Raw genomic sequence first — 18,862 nt, 5'->3', positions numbered from 1 at the left:
CACCGGGCTTGGGGCTACGGGGGCGGGAGGAGGAGCTGCGGTTGTCGGCCATGCTGGAGTGGATTTTTTCTGAAGCGCGCTCCGATGGATTCTCGCTGGGGGAGGATGATATGGATTGGATCTAAGAATCCCCATCCCTTTAATAGAAAATTTATTTATCTGGCTAGGGGGCGAATGTAAAAATGCCCTGGCTCCTCGTATTCATTCAACGCGTGGAAGATAGCCCTTATTGGGCACAAAAGCCAAGAGGTCCCACATTTATGGGGCCGGACACTGCTTAACAAACATTCGAAATTTGGAGAAGAACCCGCCTTGCAATGCCGAAGACAATACTGCGTGTCAGACTTGACGTCATTGAAGCCTAGTTCGGGGGCTATTGAGGGAGTCCTGGATTAGGGGGTCTCCGGACAGCCGGACTGTTGGACTATGAAGATACAAAATTGAAGACTTCGTCCCGTGTCCGGGTGGGACTCTCCTTGGCGTGGAAGGCAAGCTAGGCAATACGGATATGTATATCTCCTCCTTTGTAACCGACCTTGTGTAACCCTAGCCCCCTCTGGTGTCTATATAAGCTGGAGGGTTGTAGTCCGTAGGACAACATACAATCATACCATAGGCTAGCTTTTAGGGTTTAGCCTCTCCGATCTCATGGTAGATCAACTCTTGTACTACTCATATTATCAAGAATAATCAAGCAGGACGTAGGGTTTTACCTCCATCAAGAGGGCCCGAAACTGGGTAAAACATCGTGTCCCCTGCCTCCTGTTACCATCCGCCTTAGACGCACAGTTCGGGACCCCCTACCCGAGATCCGCCGGTTTTGACACCGACAGCTCCCCTCAGGTATGAGATCATGACCATCTCCCTAAACTGAAATTGAATATTCCACCATTTTAGGGTAGATATGTTCCTGACATATATCTTACTTAGGAGTTAGAAACTGAACAATGTTTTACATGTTTACAATATCCTGAGGAGAGACGTGTTCCTGCTGTTGTTTGTGCTTTCACTAGTTTTGCATGTGTTTGGTGGTCTGAACATTGTAGATTATATCCTATTCCAGCTACTTGGGCTGCTTTGAAAACTGTTATGCGTACTCGTTGGGTTCCACCATATTATCAACATGAATTACTTCAAAAATGCAGTGTTTAAGACAAGGAAAAAAATATGTAGAAGAATATTATCAGGAATTACAAACTGGCATGATTAGATGTGGTATTGTTAAGGAGAATGAAGCTATGCTTGCACATTTTATGGGTGGATTAAATAGAGAGATTCATACCATTCTAGAGTATAAGGAGTATAGTAATATCACTCGTTCATTCCATCTTGCTTGTAAAGCTGAACGTGAAGTGCAGGATCGACAGGCATTGGCGTGACCTAACTTTTCCGCAGGTCGATCTTCATCATGGACACCACGTGCATCCTCTACTTCCACTGCACCAGCACCTCCATCAGGTGCCACCTCTAGCCGTGATACAAGAAAGAAGGCACAACCACCACTATCTGCCAAGAGCACACCCGCCGGGCCTGTGCAGAGCTCTTGCAACAAGTTCATTCTTAACGATGGATTTATGTTTCGTGCTAACAAGCTATGCATTCCAGCTAGCTCCGTTCGTCTTTTGTTGTTGCAGGAGGCACATGGAGAGGATTAATGGGACACTTTGGTGTCAAGAAGACGGGGGATATACTTGCTACACATTTATTTTGGCCAAAGATGAGACGGGATGTTGAGCGTTTTGTTGCTCCCTGCACTACATGTCAAAAAGCTAAGTCACGACTCAATCCTCACGGTTTATATATGCCTTTGCCTATACCTAGTGTTCCTTGGGAGGATATATCTATGGACTTTGTTTTAGGTTTACCTCGAACAAATAAGGGGAGGGATAGCATATTTGTTGTCGTGGATAGATTTTCAAAAATGGCACACTTTCTACCATGTCATAAAAGCGATGATGTTGTTAATGTTGCTGATTTGTTATTTTGTGAAATTATTCGCTTGCATGGTGTGCCGAATACTATTGTTTCAGATCGTGATACTAAATTTCTTAGCCACTTTTGGAGATGTTTATGGGCTAAGTTGGGGACTAAACTGCTTTTTAGTACTACTTGTCACCCCCAAACTGATGGACAAACTGAAGTAGTCAATAGAACATTGTCTACTATGCTTAGGGCTGTTTTGAAGAATAATAAGAAAATGTGGAAAGAATGCTTGCCTCATATTGAATTTTCTTATAATCGTTCATTTCATTCTACTACTAAGATGTGCCCTTTTGAAATTGTGTATGGTTTCCTACCTCGTGCACCTATTGATTTGTTGCCTCTTCCATCTTCGGAGAAGGTTAATTTTGATGCTAAAGAATGTGCTGAATTGATTTTAAAAATGAAAACATTGAGCGTATGAATGCTAAATATAAACTTGCTGGAGATAAGGGTAGAAAATATGTTGTGTTTGCACCTGGAGATCTTGTTTGGTTACATTTGCGTAAGGATAGATTTCCTAATTTGCGCAAATCAAAGCTAATGCCACGTATTGATGGTCCTTTTAAGGTGTTAGAAAAAATAAATGATAATGCATTTAAACTTGAGCTGCCAGCAGATTTTGGGGTTAGTCCCACTTTTAACATTGCATATTTGAAGCCTTATTTGGGTGAGGAAGATGAGCTTCCGTCGAGGACGACTTCATTTCAAGAAGGGGAGGATGATGAGGACATCAATACCATTGTTACACCCACAGCCCCTGCTGCTATACATACTGGACCAATTACTAGAGCTCGCGCACGCCAATTAAATTATCAGGTACTTTCGTTTCTTGGTAATGATTCTAATGTTCATGAGAATATGATGCTGCCTAAATTGGATACATTTGTTTTGCTTACAAATGAAGGGCCTAGCATGGATAAGAGGGATAAACACTGGAGCAAGACCAAGCATGGAGATGATGGCATGCGCAAGGGGAACAAGAACGGAGTTACGAGTGATGATTCCAGGACTTTGAAGCCACCATGATGAGTGCATGAAGCCTTGGATGAAATATACAAGATGCCACTTCATAAATTTCATCTAGAGGCCTAGGTGCTGCGTCACCTTATTTTTGGGCCAGGCCCATGTAATTTTGAAATACTTGATTATAGGTTGTTTTTAGAGTCCATATGTGTGGGGAAACAAGAGTTAGGATTGGTTTCGGACCCCTCCTCCAAGGGCCACGAAATCCCCCCCCCCTCTCCTCCATATATACAACCCTTAGGGCATCGTTTAGACTTTGGGTTTTGTTTAGATTAAAGTTCGCCATAGCTGCAACTTTGCGTACTTCGTTTGTGTTCAACGACCAGACAAAGGCGTCACAGAACCCCACCTTTGATCAATAAAGCTTTCCTCTTATATTCGCAATATCCAGATTGCAATCTCAGTTTCTTGCTTGTTCTTCATTTGCCTGCAGGAAACAGACCTTCGTGGTCAGGTTGATCGTGCTCCGGCGTGGTCAATAACCTCTCGGAGTTGGTTTAGCGATTGGTAAGGCGCGACGTCCTCACACGTTCGTAGTCGGATCATCAAAGTCGACCTCCTCCAAAACGGTAGCCACCATCTCATCGAAAGACGGGACACCTTTGCCTCTATCACAAGCAAAAAATAGCAACTGGCACTGGGCACTGGGTCAATAGATTAGTCCCAAAAATGATATAAAGTTGCTAAAAATGATTGTAAAACACCCAAGAATGATAAAATAACAGCATGAATACTTCATAAATTATAGATACGTTGGAGACATATCAGTGACCAACACTCAAAGGGTTTACTAGAGTCAATAATCTAGTTCACATCTCTATATGATTAACACCCAAAGAGTACTAAGGTGTGATCATATTTTGCTTGTGAGAGAAGTTTTATTCAACGGGTCTGCCACATTCAGATCCATATGTATTTTGCAAATTTCTATGTCTACAATGCTCTGCATGGAGCTACTCTAGCTAATTGCTCCCACGTTCAATATGTATCTAGATTGAGACTTAGAGTCATCTAGATCAGCATCAAAGCTTGCATCGACGTAACTCTTTACGATGAACTCTTTATCACCTCCATAACCGAGAAACATTTCCTTAGTCCTCTGAGGTAACTAAGGATAATTTTGACCGCTGTTCAGTGATCTACTACTGGATCACTATTGTACCCCTTGCCAAACTCTTGGTAAGGTACACAATATGCCTGGTACACAGCATGGCATACTTTATAAAACCTATGGCTGAGGCATAGGAAATGACTTTCATTCTCTCTCTATCTTCTGCCGTGGTCGGGTTTTGAGTCTTACTCAACTTCACACCTTGCAACACAGGCAAGAACCCTTTCTTTGACTGATTCATTTTGAACTTCTTCAAAATCTTGTAAAGGTATGTGCTTTTGAAAGTCCTATTAAGCATCTCAATCTATCTCTACAGATCTTGATGCCCAAAATATTAGTAGCTTCACCGAGGTCTTTTATTGAAAAACTCTTATTCAAGTATCCTTTTATGCTATCTAGAAATTCTACATCATTTCCAATCAACAATATGTCATCCACATATAATGTTAGAAGTGCTACAGAGCTCCCACTCACTTTCCTGTAAATACAGGCTTCACCATAAGTCTGTATAGAACCATATGCTATGATCACCACATCAAAGCGTATATTCCAACTCTGAGATGCTTGCACCAGTCCATAGATAAATCGCTGGAGTTTGCACACTTTGTTAGCACCTTTAGGATCTACAAAACCTTCTGGTTGCATCATATACAACTCTTCTTTGAGACATCCATTAAGGAATGCAGTTTTGACATCCATTTGTCAGATTTCATAAAATGCGGCAATTGCTAACATGATTCGGACAGACTTAAGCATCGCTACGGGTGAGAAAGTCTCATCGTAGTCAAATCCTTGAACTTGTCAAAAAACCTTTTTGCAACAAGTCAAGCTTTGTAGATAGTAACCCTACCATCAGCGTTCGTCTTCCTCTTGAAGATCCATTTATTCTCAATGGCTTGCCGATCATCGGGCAAGTCCACCAAAGTCCACACTTTGTTATCATACATGGATCCTATCTCAGATTTCATGGCCTCAAGCCATTTATCGAAATCTGGGCTCATCATCACTTCCTCATAGTTCGTAGGTTTGTCATGGTCTAGTAACATGACTTCCAGAACAGGATTACCGTACCACTCTGGTGCGGAACATGCTCTGATTGACCTACGAGGTTCAGTAGTAACTTGATCTGAAGTTTTCATGATCATTATAATTAGTTTTTCTCTAGTTGGTGTAGGCATCACTGGAACTGATTTCTGTGATGGACTACATTCCAATTCGAGACAAGGTACAATTTCCACATCAAGTTCTACTTTCCTCCCACTCACTTCTTTCGAGAGAAACTCCTTTTCTAGAAAGGATCCATTCTTAGCAACAAAGATCTTGCCTTCGGATCTATGATAGAAGGTATACCCAACAGTTTCTTTTGGGTATCCTATGAAGACGCACTTCTCCAATTTGGGTTCGAGCTTATCAGGCTGAACCTTTTTCACATAAGCATCGCAAACCCAAACTTTAAGAAACGACAGCTTAGGTTTCTTGCCAACCCATAGTTCGTACGGTGTCGTCTCAATAGATTTAATTAGATGGTGCCCTCTTTAACATGAATGCAGCTGTCTCTAATGCATAACCCCAAAACAATATTGGTAAATCGGTAAGAGACATCATAGATCGCACCATATATCTAATAAAGTACGGTTATGATGTTCGGACACACCATTACACTGTGGTGTTCCAGGTGGCGTGAGTTGTGAAATGATTCCACGTTGTTTTAAATGAAGGCCAAACACATAACTCAAATATTCGCCTCTGCGATAAGGTCGTAGAAACTTTATTTTCTTGTTACGATGATTCTCCACTTCACTCTAAAATTCTTTGAACTTTTTCAAATGTTTCAGACTTGTGTTTCATTAAGTAGATATACCCATATCTGCTCAAATCATCTGTGAAGGTTAGAAAATAACGATACCTGCCACGAGCCTCAACACTCATCGGACCGCATACATCGCTATGTATTATTTCCAATAAGTCAGTGGCTCGCTCCATTGTTCCGTAGAACGGAGTCTTAGTCATCTTGCCCACGAGGCATGGTTCACAAGCATCAAATGATTCATAATCAAGTGATTCCAAAAGTCCATCCGCATGGAGTTTCTTCATGCGCTTTACACCAATATGACCTAAACGGCAGTGCCACAAGTATGTTGCACTATCATTATCAACTTTGCATCTTTTGGCATCAATATTATGAATATGTGTATCACTACGATCGAGATTCAATAAACCATTTATAGTAAGTGTATGACCATAGAAGGTTTTATTCAAGTAAACAGAACAACAATTATTCTTTGACTTAAATGAATAACGGTATTGCAATAAAAATGGTGCAATCATATTCATGCTCAACACAAACACCAGATAACATTTATTTTAGGTTCAACACTAATCCCGAAGGTAAAAGGAGTGTGCGATGGTGATCTTATCAACCTTGGAATCATTTCCAACACACATCGTCACCTTGCCCTTAACTAGTCTCTGTTCATTTTGCAACTCCTGTTTCGAGTTACTAATCTTAGCAACTGAACCGGTATCAAATACCCTGGGGTTACTATGAACACTAGTAAAGTACACATCAATAACATGTATATCAAATATACTTTTGTTCACTTTGCCATCCTTCTTATCTGCCAAGTATTTGGGGTAGTTCCGCTTTCAGTGACCATTCCCTTTGCAGTAGAGCACTCAGTTTTAGGCTTAGGTATAGCTTTGTGCTTCTTCACGGGAGTGGCAACTTGCTTGCCATTCTTCTTGAATTTCCCTTTCTTTCCCTTGCCCTTTTACTTGAAACTAGTGGTCTTGTCAACCATCAACACTTGATGCTTTTTCTTGATTTCTACCTTCGCTGATTTCAGCATCGCGAAGAGCTTGGGAATTGTTTCCGTTATCCCTTGCATATTATAGTTCATCACGAAGTTCTAGTAACTTGGTGATAGTGACTAGAGAACTCTGTCAATCACTATATTATCTAGAAGATTAACTACCACTTGATTCAAGTGATTGTAGTACTCAGACATTCTGAGCACATGCTCACTAGCTGAGCTATTCTCCTCCATCTTGTAGGCAAAGTAATTGTCAGAGGTCTCATACCTCTTAACACGGGCATGAGTCTGAAATACCAATTTCAGCTCTTGGAACATCTCATATGCTCTATGGCGTTCAAAACATTTTTGAAGTCCCGGTTCTAAGCCGTAAAGTATGGCGCACTAAACTATCAAGTAGTCATCATTCCTGAAGGAAATATGCCCTAGAGGCAATAATAAAGTTGTTATTTATATTTCCTTATATCATGATAATTGTTTATTATTCATGCTAGAATTGTATTAACCGGAAACTTAGTACATGTGTGAATACATAGACAAACAAATTGTCCCTAGTATGCCTCTACTTGACTAGCTCGTTAATCAAAGATGGTTAAGTTTCCTAGCCATAGACATGTGTTGTCATTTGTTGAACGGGATCACATCATTAGAGAATGATGTGATGGACTAAACCCATCTGTTAGCTTAGCACTATGATCGTTTAGTTTATTGCTATTGCTTTCTTCATAGCTTATACATGTTTCTATGACTATGAGATTATCCAACTCCCGAATACCGGAGGAACACCTTGTGTGCTATCAAACGTCACAACGTAACTGGGTGATTATAAAGATGCTCTACAGGTGTCTCCGTTGGTATTTGTTGAGTTGGCATAGATCGAGATTAGGATTTGTCACTCCGTGTATCGGAGAGGTATCTCTGGGCCCTCTCGGTAATGCACATCACTATGAGCCTTGCAAGCAATGTGACTAATGAGTTAGTCCCGGGATGATGCATTACAGAACGAGTAAAGAGACTTGCCGGTAACGAGATTTGACTAGGTATGATGATACCGACGATCGAATCTCAGGCAAGTAACATACCGATGACAAAGGGAACAACGTATGTTGTTGTGCAGTTTGACCGATAAAGATCTTCATAGAATATGTAGGAACCAATATAAGCATCTAGGTTCCGCTATTGGTTATTGACCGGAGATGTGTCTCGATCATTTCTACATAGTTCTCGAACCCGTAAGGTCCGCACGCTTAACGTTCGATGATGATATGTATTATGAGTTATGCGATTTGATGTACCGAAGGTTGTTCCGAGTCCCGGATGTGATCACGGACATGAAGATGAGTCTCAAAATGGTCGAGACATAAAGATTGATATATTGGACCATGTTATTCGGACACCGGAAGTGTTCTCGATAGTTTCGGGTAAAAACTGGAGTGCCGGAGGGGTTACCGGAACCCCGGGGGAACTAATGGGCCACCATGGGCCTTATTGGAGAGAGAGGAGGGGAACCAGGGCAGGCCGTGCCCCGCTTGCAGTCCGAATTGAACAAGGGAAGGGGCGGGCGGCCCCCTTTCCTTCTCCCTCTCTCACTCTCCTTCCTTCCCCCTCTCTCCCTATTGGTGGAATCCTACTAGGACTTGGAGTCCTAGTAGGACTCCCCTCTTTGGGCGCGCCCCTAAGGCCGGCCGGCCTCCTCCTCTCCCCTTTACATACAGGGGAGGGGGCACCCCATAGACACACAAGTTGATCTTTAGCCGTGTGCGGTGCCCCCCTCCACAGTTGTCCACCTCGGTCATATTGTCGTAGTGCTTAGGCGAAGCCCTGCGTCGGTAACTTCATCATCACCGTCAACACGCTGCCGTGCTGACGCAACTCACCCTTCGCCTCAACTGGATCAAGAGTACGAGGGACGTCACCGAGCTAAACGTGTGCAGATCGTGGAGGTGTCGTGCGTTCGGTACTTGATCGGTTGGATCGCGAAGACGTTCGACTACATCAACCGCGTTACTAAACGCTTCCGCTTTCGGTATACAAGGGTACGTAGACACACTCTCCCCCTATCGTCGCTATGCATCTCCTAGATAGATCTTGCATGATCGTAGGAAATTTTTTGAAATACTGTGTTCCCCAATAGTGGCATCCGAGCCAAGTCATGCGTAGATGTTATATGCACAAGTAGAACACAAAGAGTTGTGGGCGATAATAGTCATACTGCTTACCAGCATGTCATACTTTGATTCAGCGGTATTGTTGGATGAAGCGGCCTAGACCGACATTACATGACCGCGTTCATGAGACTGGTTCTACCGACGTGCTTCGCACACAGGTGGCTAGTGGGTTTCTGTTTCTCAAGCTTTAGTTGAATCAAGTGTGACTACACCCGGTCCTTGTTGAAGGTTAAAACAGCACACTTGATGAAAAATCATTGTGGTTTTTGATGCATAGGTTAGAATAGTTCTTGCTAAGCCCGTAGCAGCCACGTAAAACTTGCAACAACAAAGTAGAGGACGTCTAACTTGTTTTTGCAGGGCATGTTGTGATGTGATATGGTCAAGACGTGATTATATAAATTGTTGTATGAGATGATCATGTTTTGCAAGAGAATTATCGACAACTGGCAGGAGCCATATGGTTGTCGCTTTATTGTATGAAATGCAATCACCATATAATTGATTTACTTTATCACTAAGCGGTAGCGATAGTCGTGGAAGCAATAGTTGGCGAGACGACAACGATGCTACGATGGAGATCAAGGTGTCAAGCCGGTGACGATGGTAATCATGACGCTGCTTTGGAGATGGAGATCAAAGGCACGAGATGATGATGGCCATATCATATCACTTATATTGATTGCATGTGATGTTTATCCTTTATGCATCTTATTTTGCTTAGTACGGCGGTAGCATTATAAGATGATTGATAACCCACAAGTATAGGGGATCGCAACAGTTTTTGAGGGTAGAGTATTCAACCCAAATTTATTGATTTGGCACAAGGGGAGCCAAAGAATATTCTCAAGTTTTAGCAGTTGAGGTGTCAATTCAACCACACCTGAAAGACTTAATATCTGTAGCAAAATATTTAGTAGCAAAGTAGTATGGAATTAACGATAACGGTGGCAAAAGTAACAATAGTAGTTTTTGTAGCAATCATAACAATGGCAACGGAAAAGTAACTAAGCAAAGATCAATATGTGAAAAGCTCGTAGGCAATGGATCAATGATGGATAATTATGTCGGATGCGATTCCTCATGCAACAGTTATAACATAGGGTGACACCGAACTAGCTCAAGTTCATCAATGTAATGTAGGCATGTATTCCAAATTATAGTCATACGTGCTTATGGAAAAGAACTTGCATGACATCTTTTGTCCTACCCTCCCGTGGCAGCGTGGTCCTATTGGAAACTAAGGGATATTAAGGCCTCCTTTTAGTAGAGTACTAGACCAAAGCATTAGCACTTAGTGAATACATGAACTCCTCAAACTATGGTCATCACCGGGAGTGGTCCCGATTATTGTCACTTCGGGGTTGCCGGATCATAACACATAGTAGGTGACTATTGACTTGCAAGATAGGATCAAGCACTCACATATATTCATGAAAACATAATAGGTTCATATTTGTAATCATGGCACTCGGGCCCTAGTGACAAGCATTAAGCATAGCAAAGTCATAGCAACATCAATCTTAGAACATAATGGATACTAGGGATCAAACCCTAACAAAACTAACTCGATTACATGGTAAATCTCATCCAACCCATCACCGTCCAGCAAGCCTATGATGAGATTACTCTTGCACGGCGGTGAGCATCATGAAATTGGTGATAGAGGATGGTTGATGATGACGATGGCAACAGATTCCCCTCTCCGGAGCCCTGAACGGACTCCAGATCAGCCCTCCCGAGGAAGATTAGGGCTTGGCGGCGGCTCCGTATCGTAAAACATGATGAATCCTTCTCTCTGGTTTTTTTTACCCGAAAGTGAATATATGGAGTTGGGTTGAGGTCGGTGGAGTCCCAAGGGGGGCCCACAAGGCAGGGGCGCGCCCTGCACCCTTGTGGACAGGGTGTGGGCCCCCTGATGCTGATTCTTTCGCCAATATTTTTCATTAATTCCAAAACGTGTCTCCGTGGATTTTCAGGTCATTCCGAGAACTTGTATTTCTACACAAAATTAACACCATGGCAGTTCTACTGAAACCAGCGTCAGTCCGGGTTAGTTCCATTCAAAATCATGCAAGTTAGAGTCCAAAACAAGGGCAAAAGTGTTTGGAAAAGTAGATATGTTGGAGACGTATCAACTCCCCCAAGCTTAAACCTTTGCCTGTCCTCAAGCAATTCAGTTGAAAAACTGAAAGTGATAAAGAAAAAAAATACAAACTCTGTTTGATCTTGTTGCAAATATGTAAAAGCCAACATTCAAGTTTTCAGCAAAGTTTATGAACTAACCATATTCACAATAACATTTAGGTCTCATGTTTACTCATATCAATGGCATAATCAACTGGTGAGCAATAATAATAAATCTTGGATGACAACACTTTCTCAAAATAATCATAACATGATATAACAAGATGGTATCTCGCTAGCCCTTTCTGAGACCATAAAACATAAATGCAAAGCACCCTAAAGATCAAGGACTGACTAGACATTGTGATGAGGACATCCCAACCATGGGCACCACACTGCCAACCATCAAAGGTCCAATTACAAGAAGTCGCGCAATGCAAATACATGATCAGGTGAACGCTAACTTAAGTCTATCATTTGACCTTGAAAACATGGCTGTGTCTTCACCTCCTTTGTTGTTGGTTGAACTCAGGTGCGATATCGAAGATGGCCAAACACATTTCAGTCCGTGCAAAATAGTGTTTTATGGTGAGGAAACAAAGTTAGGAATTCATGAAGAATTAGTTGTCTGCTAAAGAAACATTGTTCCAATTCTGACAAAACAATGTTTTGCACGAGTTTGGATATCCCAACTTGCGAAAGATTTCCAGAACTCGAGTCTTCTGCTGAAGGAAACATTGTTCGACCCCACTGAACAATGTTTGGTCAGGAACTGCCAACCACCTCCAACGAGAATTTTCCAGAAGCTACCTCATTAAGTCTTGAAGCCATTTAGTCAAACAAAGCTGGTTCACTTTCACACCTAAGCTGGATCCAGAAGCTAGTTCTCTTTCACACCTATCCAGGGGGTTGTCCGGATTATAAATAGGCTAGCTCTACCCTTCGTTGGGGACTTTTGCCATTTCTATCAAAGACCAAAGACATAGACTCCTCCCGAGATTGGAGAGCTCTTGTTATCCTTATTCTCGTGATTCCTTGAGAAATTGCTCCTAATTCGTGCTCCATGACTAGATCGTGTTGTGTGGGTTAGTATTCGTGGTTTCCCTTGCGGATTGCACCTATCCCGTGCTCCACGACTTGAGAGTGGTTGTGCGGGGTAGTATTGTGGGTTGTGGATCAGCGAATGTTCGGATTGCAAGCTTCAATGAGCATCCTCCTCGTCGGGTCATAATCTCTTATTTTCCATTTTTTGGCTACTTGCACCTAGTTACCCCCATCCATTTATCGATCCTACACCGTGAAGATCGGACCTTCCCTTGAACTCCCTCTGCTTCGAAGATGGGGTCGCATCATCTGGTATTCAGAGCAAGGTTTACACGGTAGGATCTGTATCTTTGTTGCTAGATCTATCCTTTTTTAGTTTGGTTTTCTCTGTCCTAGAGTCCAAAGCCAAAAAAGCCACAAAAAAATCCAAGCCTTTGTTGCTAAGATCTAGTTGTTTGCTTTCCTCTTTGTGTCCGCACCAAGTTCTATCCAAAGTTCCTGTTATTTTTCTTTGATTCTTGTTGTTGGATCTATTGTGCTGCAAAAAGAGAGAAAAAAAAGAATGAAAAAAGAGCAAAAAAAAGAGGAGAGAAAGTGTTGTGCAACTGTGCAATCATATTCAGTTTGGTGAGAAATTTCAGAAGTTGAAGTGGCAAGTGTTGCAGCTCAAACGTGGTGCAAGGATCTAAATTTTTTTTCTTGTTCATTTGGTTTGCATCGATTGGATCTCAGCACTAGCCCTTCCTTTTTACCCCACCCAGATCCACCTAAAACCGTTAGCTTCCTTCCTTTCATTCGCCCGTCCACTCCTGATTTGCTACTTCCGCACAACCGCCAAGGAATCATTAGAATTTGGGTAAGCAAGAAGGTGACTTGAGTGTTTTCCACATATATTTTTCTTTTTCCACTTGTTTCCAAGAGTTAACATGACAGGATCCAACTCAAGTGTACATGGACATCAACATGTGGAAGATGATCTCCCAAAAACTCGCGCAACACTTGGTGATATGATTGAGGAGAGTATACTTGCAGCTATGCGAAGGATGTTCAGTGGTCGTCTTCCTATCACGGGTAATGGGGATCAACATCAACACAACTCCGCTGCCTCGCTGGCCGCTGACAACCGGCAACGTCAAGGAAACAACGATCGCCATGTTGGTCGTGGAAGAGCGGCAGGAGCTGCTGCCCATGGCGCCCCTGCTGTTGGTGCTGAACGGAGGCATGACGACTTTTCTGCCCCCCCCCCCCTGTGAGGGTGGGCTGCATGGAGGAGAAGCTCACGGGCGAGGCCGTGATCCCCGCGGGTTTGCTGCTGATCACCGGCGACGAGCGGCACATGATGATGATGCCATCTTCTGTGAAGATCTCTCCGAGAGTGGTGACGAGGATGAAGGCATGGGGGACTATGAACCCTACTCCCCGCCTCGCCGTGGTGCTGTTTTTGGTCGCAATGGTCATCATTATGACCGTCGTGATCAGGATGACCGTGACAACCAAGCATGATGAAGCTAAGTGTGCCATCATTTACGGGAAAAGAGGGCCCGGATGCATATATTGAGTGGGAAGAGAAGTGTGACCAAATCTTTCGCATCCATGGTTTTTCTGATGCCAAGAGAGTTGATCTTGCTGTTATGGAGTTCTCTGGTTATGCTCTTACAAGGTGGAGTCAGCTGCAAGACGATTAGTTGATGTCAGGCAATAATCATATCCGCGGCTGGACTTTGATGAAGGAAGTCATGAGGCGCCGTTTTGTTCCATCATACTATGAGAGGCAATTGTACAAGCGGTTGCAGGGGCTCACTCAAGGTTCCCGCACTGTTGAGGAGTACTATAAAGAGATGGAGGTGTTGTTAATTCATACAAGGACCCGTGAAAGTGATGATGCGAATATGGCGAGATTTTTACATGGGAAAAATGATGAAATATCAGATTTTGTGGAGATGTTTCCTTATGATACATTACAAGATGTGGTACATCAAGATATAAGAGTTGAGAAGAAGAATATGTGTAATGGTCGTACTCGTGCTTTCCAAGGCCGCACCACCACACACTCATGGCAGCGAGCACAACAGCCATATGGTTCTCAGTTTGAGGATGCACCACCTAGACACCCACATGCCTCGACGGCTTCCTCACCTGCAATTTGCAATCAAGATAAGAGGTCATCAACTACAGCAGGAGTATCCTCTGCTCCACCTCCATAAAAGAGTTCTACACGCAGCAGTGACATTCAATGCCACAAGTGCAAAGGAAGAGGTCATATTTCTTCGGAATGTCCAAGCAAAAGAACTATGATCATCAATGAACGAGGTGAATGGGAGTCTGAAAGTGACCCTGAAGGTGGCAATGATGAAGTGGAAGAGGAGCAAGGTTGGGAAGTAGGAGGAACTATTTTGTCTCATGAGGAACTTGATGGAGAAGCTTTGGTTGTATGTCGCTCACTTAACACCCAGGTTGTGGAGGAAGAAAAGGGGCAGCGGCATAATCTTTTCCACACCCGTTGCCTTATCAACTCAAAGATATGTCGAGTGATTGTTGATAGTGGTAGCTACAACAATATTGCAAGTACGGAGATGGTCAAGAAGCTTCAATTGCAAAAAAAACGTCACCCACACCCATACTACATGCAATGGCTGAATGATTGAGGCGCAATTAAGGTGATTAGTAGCATGCAAATACCATTTTTAGTAGGGACATATCAGGATGATGTTGAGTGTGATGTGGTGTCGATGCACGCTTGTCACTTGCTTCTTGGGCGACCGTGGTTGCATGACCGTGATGTGCAAATCAGCGGGCGTGCAAATCGCTTATGTTTTGTCCATAGAGGAGAATAGTTCACTTGGCTACCCATGACACCCGAGGAAGTCTATCTTGATGAGATGAAAAGAAAGGGAAAGAAAAAGGGAGAGAGTGATCATACACAACGAGCGAGCCACCAACATAGTGAGGGAGTGTTTCCACAGCCAAAAGCTCCACAATCAAATATGACCAAGCCCCGGGAAAAATAGGGATTAGTTATGATGGCTAGGAAAAGGGATCTGTGGGAATTGAGAGAACCTAATACTCCATTCTGTGTACTCCTGTACAAGGAAACTTTATTGGCTGCTAATGATTTACCCTCAACTCTTCCTAGTGTTGTTTTTGATCTTTTGCAGGAGTATGAGGATGTGTTTCCCAAGGAGGTACCACCTGGTTTACCACCGAAGCGGGGCATTGAGCACCAAATCGACTTGGTTCCGGGTGCCCCACTACCAAACCGACCACCGTACCAAGCAAACCCAGAGGAGACGAAGGAAATTCATAGGCAAGTAGAAGATCTTCTTAACAGAGGGTATGTAAGGGAAAGTCTTTCTCATTGTGTTGTTCCCATTCTTTTAGTTCCAAAGAAAGATGGTACCATGCGCATGTGCACTGATTGTAGATCCGTTAACAACATAACTGTGAGATATCGCCACCCTATTCCTAGGCTCGATGACATGCTTGATGAACTTTGTGGCTCTACCATATTTTCCAAAATTGATTTGTGAAGTGGTTACCACCAAATAAGAATGAAAGAGGGTGACGAATGGAAAATTGCGTTTAAGACAAAATTTTGCTTGTATGAATGGTTGGTTATGCCTTTTGGATTAATAAATGCACCTAGTACTTTCATGAGATTGATGAATCATGTGCTTAGATCCTTCATTGGCAAGTTTGTAGTGGTTTACTTTGATGATATATTGATTTATAGCAAGACTTTGGGGGATCATGTTGGACATATAAAATGTGTGCTTGATGTCCTACGGGAGGAAAAGTTGTATGCTAATGTGGAAAAGTGCACATTTTGTACAAACAAGGTTGTGTTTCTTGGCTTTGTTGTTTCAGCAAAAGGCGTGGAGGTCGATGAAGAGAAGATCAAGGCTATTCGTGAGTGGATGCCGCCACAAAATGTGAGCCAAGTACGTAGCTTCCTCGGACTTGCAGGTTTCTACCGACGGTTCATGAAGGATTTCAGCACCATTGCTGCATCCATGAATGAGTTAACAAAGAAAGACACTCCATTCCAATAGGGTGCTGCCCAAGACAAGTCCTTCCAAGAACTGAAGATGAGATTGACATCAGCCCCATTGCTTTCACTTCCTGATTTTGGTAAGATATTTGAGATTGAATGTGATGCAAGTGGTGTTGGAAATGGTGGAGTTCTAATGCAAGAAGGTAAACCCATTGCCTATTTTAGTGAGAAGCTTAATGGTCCAACTCTTAATTATTCCGTCTATGATAAATAATTGTATGCACTTGTTCGATCTTTGGAAACATGGCAACACTACTTGTGGCCAAAAGAGTTTGTAATACATTCTGACCATGAATCTTTAAAACATCTTAAGGGCCAACTTAAACTGAACTGTAGATATGCAAAATGGAGTGAGTTCATAGATTATTTTCCTTATATTATCAAGTACAAGAAAGGGAAGGATAATGTTGTTGTTGACGCATTGTCTAGGCGTCACATTTTACTTTCCCAACTTGATGTTAAAATACTTGGTTTAGAAAGCATCAAAGAATTGTATGCTAACGACTCATACTTTGCTGAACCATTTTCAAAGTGTAACAAGGGAAAGGGATGGGAGAAGTTTCACTTGCATGATGGATTTCTATTTTGAGCTAACAAATTGTGCATCCCAGATTGTTCTATTCGTTTGTTGCTCTTGCGGGAGGCTCACGTTGGTGGTCTCATGGGACATTTTGGAGCCAAGAAAACTGAAAGTGTGCTTGTTGATCACTTCTTTTGGCTGCGAATGAGACGTGACATGGAACGCCACGTGATGAGATGCGAGATTTGTCACAAAGCTAAGTCCTGCTTGAATCCTCATGGTTTATATACTCGTCTATCTATCCCGAATACTCTATGGGAAGATATTTCTATGGATTTTGTTCTTGATTTACCACGGACTAAGAGGGGGAGTGACTCGGTGTTTGTGGTAGTTGATCGTTTTAGCAAAATGGCATATTTTATCCCATGTCATAAGAGAGATGATGCTTCACACATTGCTGATCTATTTTTCAGGAAAATTGTGCGGCTACATGGAGTACCACGCACGATTGTGTCAGACCGTGACACCAAATTTCTGAGCTACTTTTGGAAGACCTTGTGGGGAAAACTTGGCACCAAGCTCCTATTTTCCACGACATGCCACCCATAAACTGATGGACAGACTGGACTTGTCAACCGGACGTTGTCCATGATGCTACGAGAAGTCCTCAAGAAGAATTTGAAGATGTGGGAAGAGTGCCTACCTCATGTGGAGTTCGCTTATAACAGGGCGGTACATTCGACCACTAAATTTTGCCCATTTGAACTTGTTTATGGCTTCAAACCTATTGCTCCCATTGATCTTTTGCCTTTGCCACTGCAGGAACGAACTAGCCTTGATGCAAGTAAGCGTGCTGATTTCGTCAAGAAACTTCATGCCCAGGCAAAGGAGAACATTGAGAAAATGACTGAACAATATGTGAAGCGGGTAAACAAGACCAGGAAGAAGCTGGTGTTCGAGCAAGGCGATTTGGTATGGGTACACCTTCGAAAGGACCGTTTTCCTGAGTAACGCAAGTGCAAGTTGCAGCCACGCGGCGATGGACCATTTGCGGTGCTCGAGGGAATCAACGACAATGCTTACAAGATCGATCATCTAGAAAAATATGGTGTTAGCCCAACCTTCAATGTCTCCGATCTTTCCCCATACTTTGGGCCTTTAGAGTCAAGGACGACTCCTTCTCAAGAGGGGGAGGATGATGAGGACATCCCAACCATGGGCACCACACCACCAACCATCAACGGTCCAATTACAAGAAGTCGCGCAATGCAAATACATGATCAGGTGAACGCTAACTTAAGTCTATCATTGGACCTTGAAAACATGGTTGTGCCTTCACCTCCTTTGTTGTTGGTTGAACTCAGGTGCGATATCGAAGATGGACAAACACATTTCAGTCTGTGCAAAATAGTGTTTTATGGCGAGGAAACACTGTTAGGAATTCATGAAGAATGAGTTGTCTACTAAAGAAACATTGTTCCGATTCTGACAAAACAATGTTTTGCACGAGTTTGGATATCCCAACTTGTGAAAGATTTCCAGAACTCAAGTCTTTTGCTGAAGGAAACATTTTTCGACCCCAATGAACAATGTTTGGTCGGGAACTGCCAACCACCTCCAATGAGAGTTTTCCAGAAGCTACCTCATTAAGTCTTGAAGCCATTTAGTCAAACAAAGCTGGTTCACTTTCACACCTAAGCTGGAGCCAGTAGCTAGTTCTCTTTCACACCTATCCAGGGGGGTTGTCCCGGTTATAAATAGGCTAGCTCTACCCTTCGTTGGGGACTTTTGCCATTTCTATCAAAGACCAAAGACATAGACTCCTCCTGAGACTGGAGAGCTCTTGTTATCCTTATTCTTGTGATTCCTTGAGAAATTGCTCCTAATTCGTGCTCCACGACTAGATCGTGTTGTGTGGGTTAGAATTTGTGGTTTCCCTTGCGGATTGCACCTATCCCATGCTCCATGACTTGAGTGTGGTTGTGTGGGGTAGTATTGCGGGTTGTGGATTAGCGAATGTTC

At 42.9% G+C, this 18,862-nt stretch overlaps 1 pseudogene; it reads left to right on the top strand.

The window, feature by feature from the left end:
* Positions 1-1,641: 1,641 nt before the first annotated feature.
* LOC147976222 (uncharacterized) lies at positions 1,642-18,295 on the top strand (annotated as a pseudogene).
* Positions 18,296-18,862: the final 567 nt, after the last annotated feature.

This window comes from Triticum urartu, chromosome 4A, assembly GCF_056163025.1.
Source record: "Triticum urartu cultivar PI428250 chromosome 4A, HENAU_Tu73, whole genome shotgun sequence".
Taxonomy (NCBI): domain Eukaryota; kingdom Viridiplantae; phylum Streptophyta; class Magnoliopsida; order Poales; family Poaceae; genus Triticum; species Triticum urartu.
Note: the sequence above shows the minus strand (reverse complement) of the source record. Positions and strands in the feature narration are given on the sequence as shown.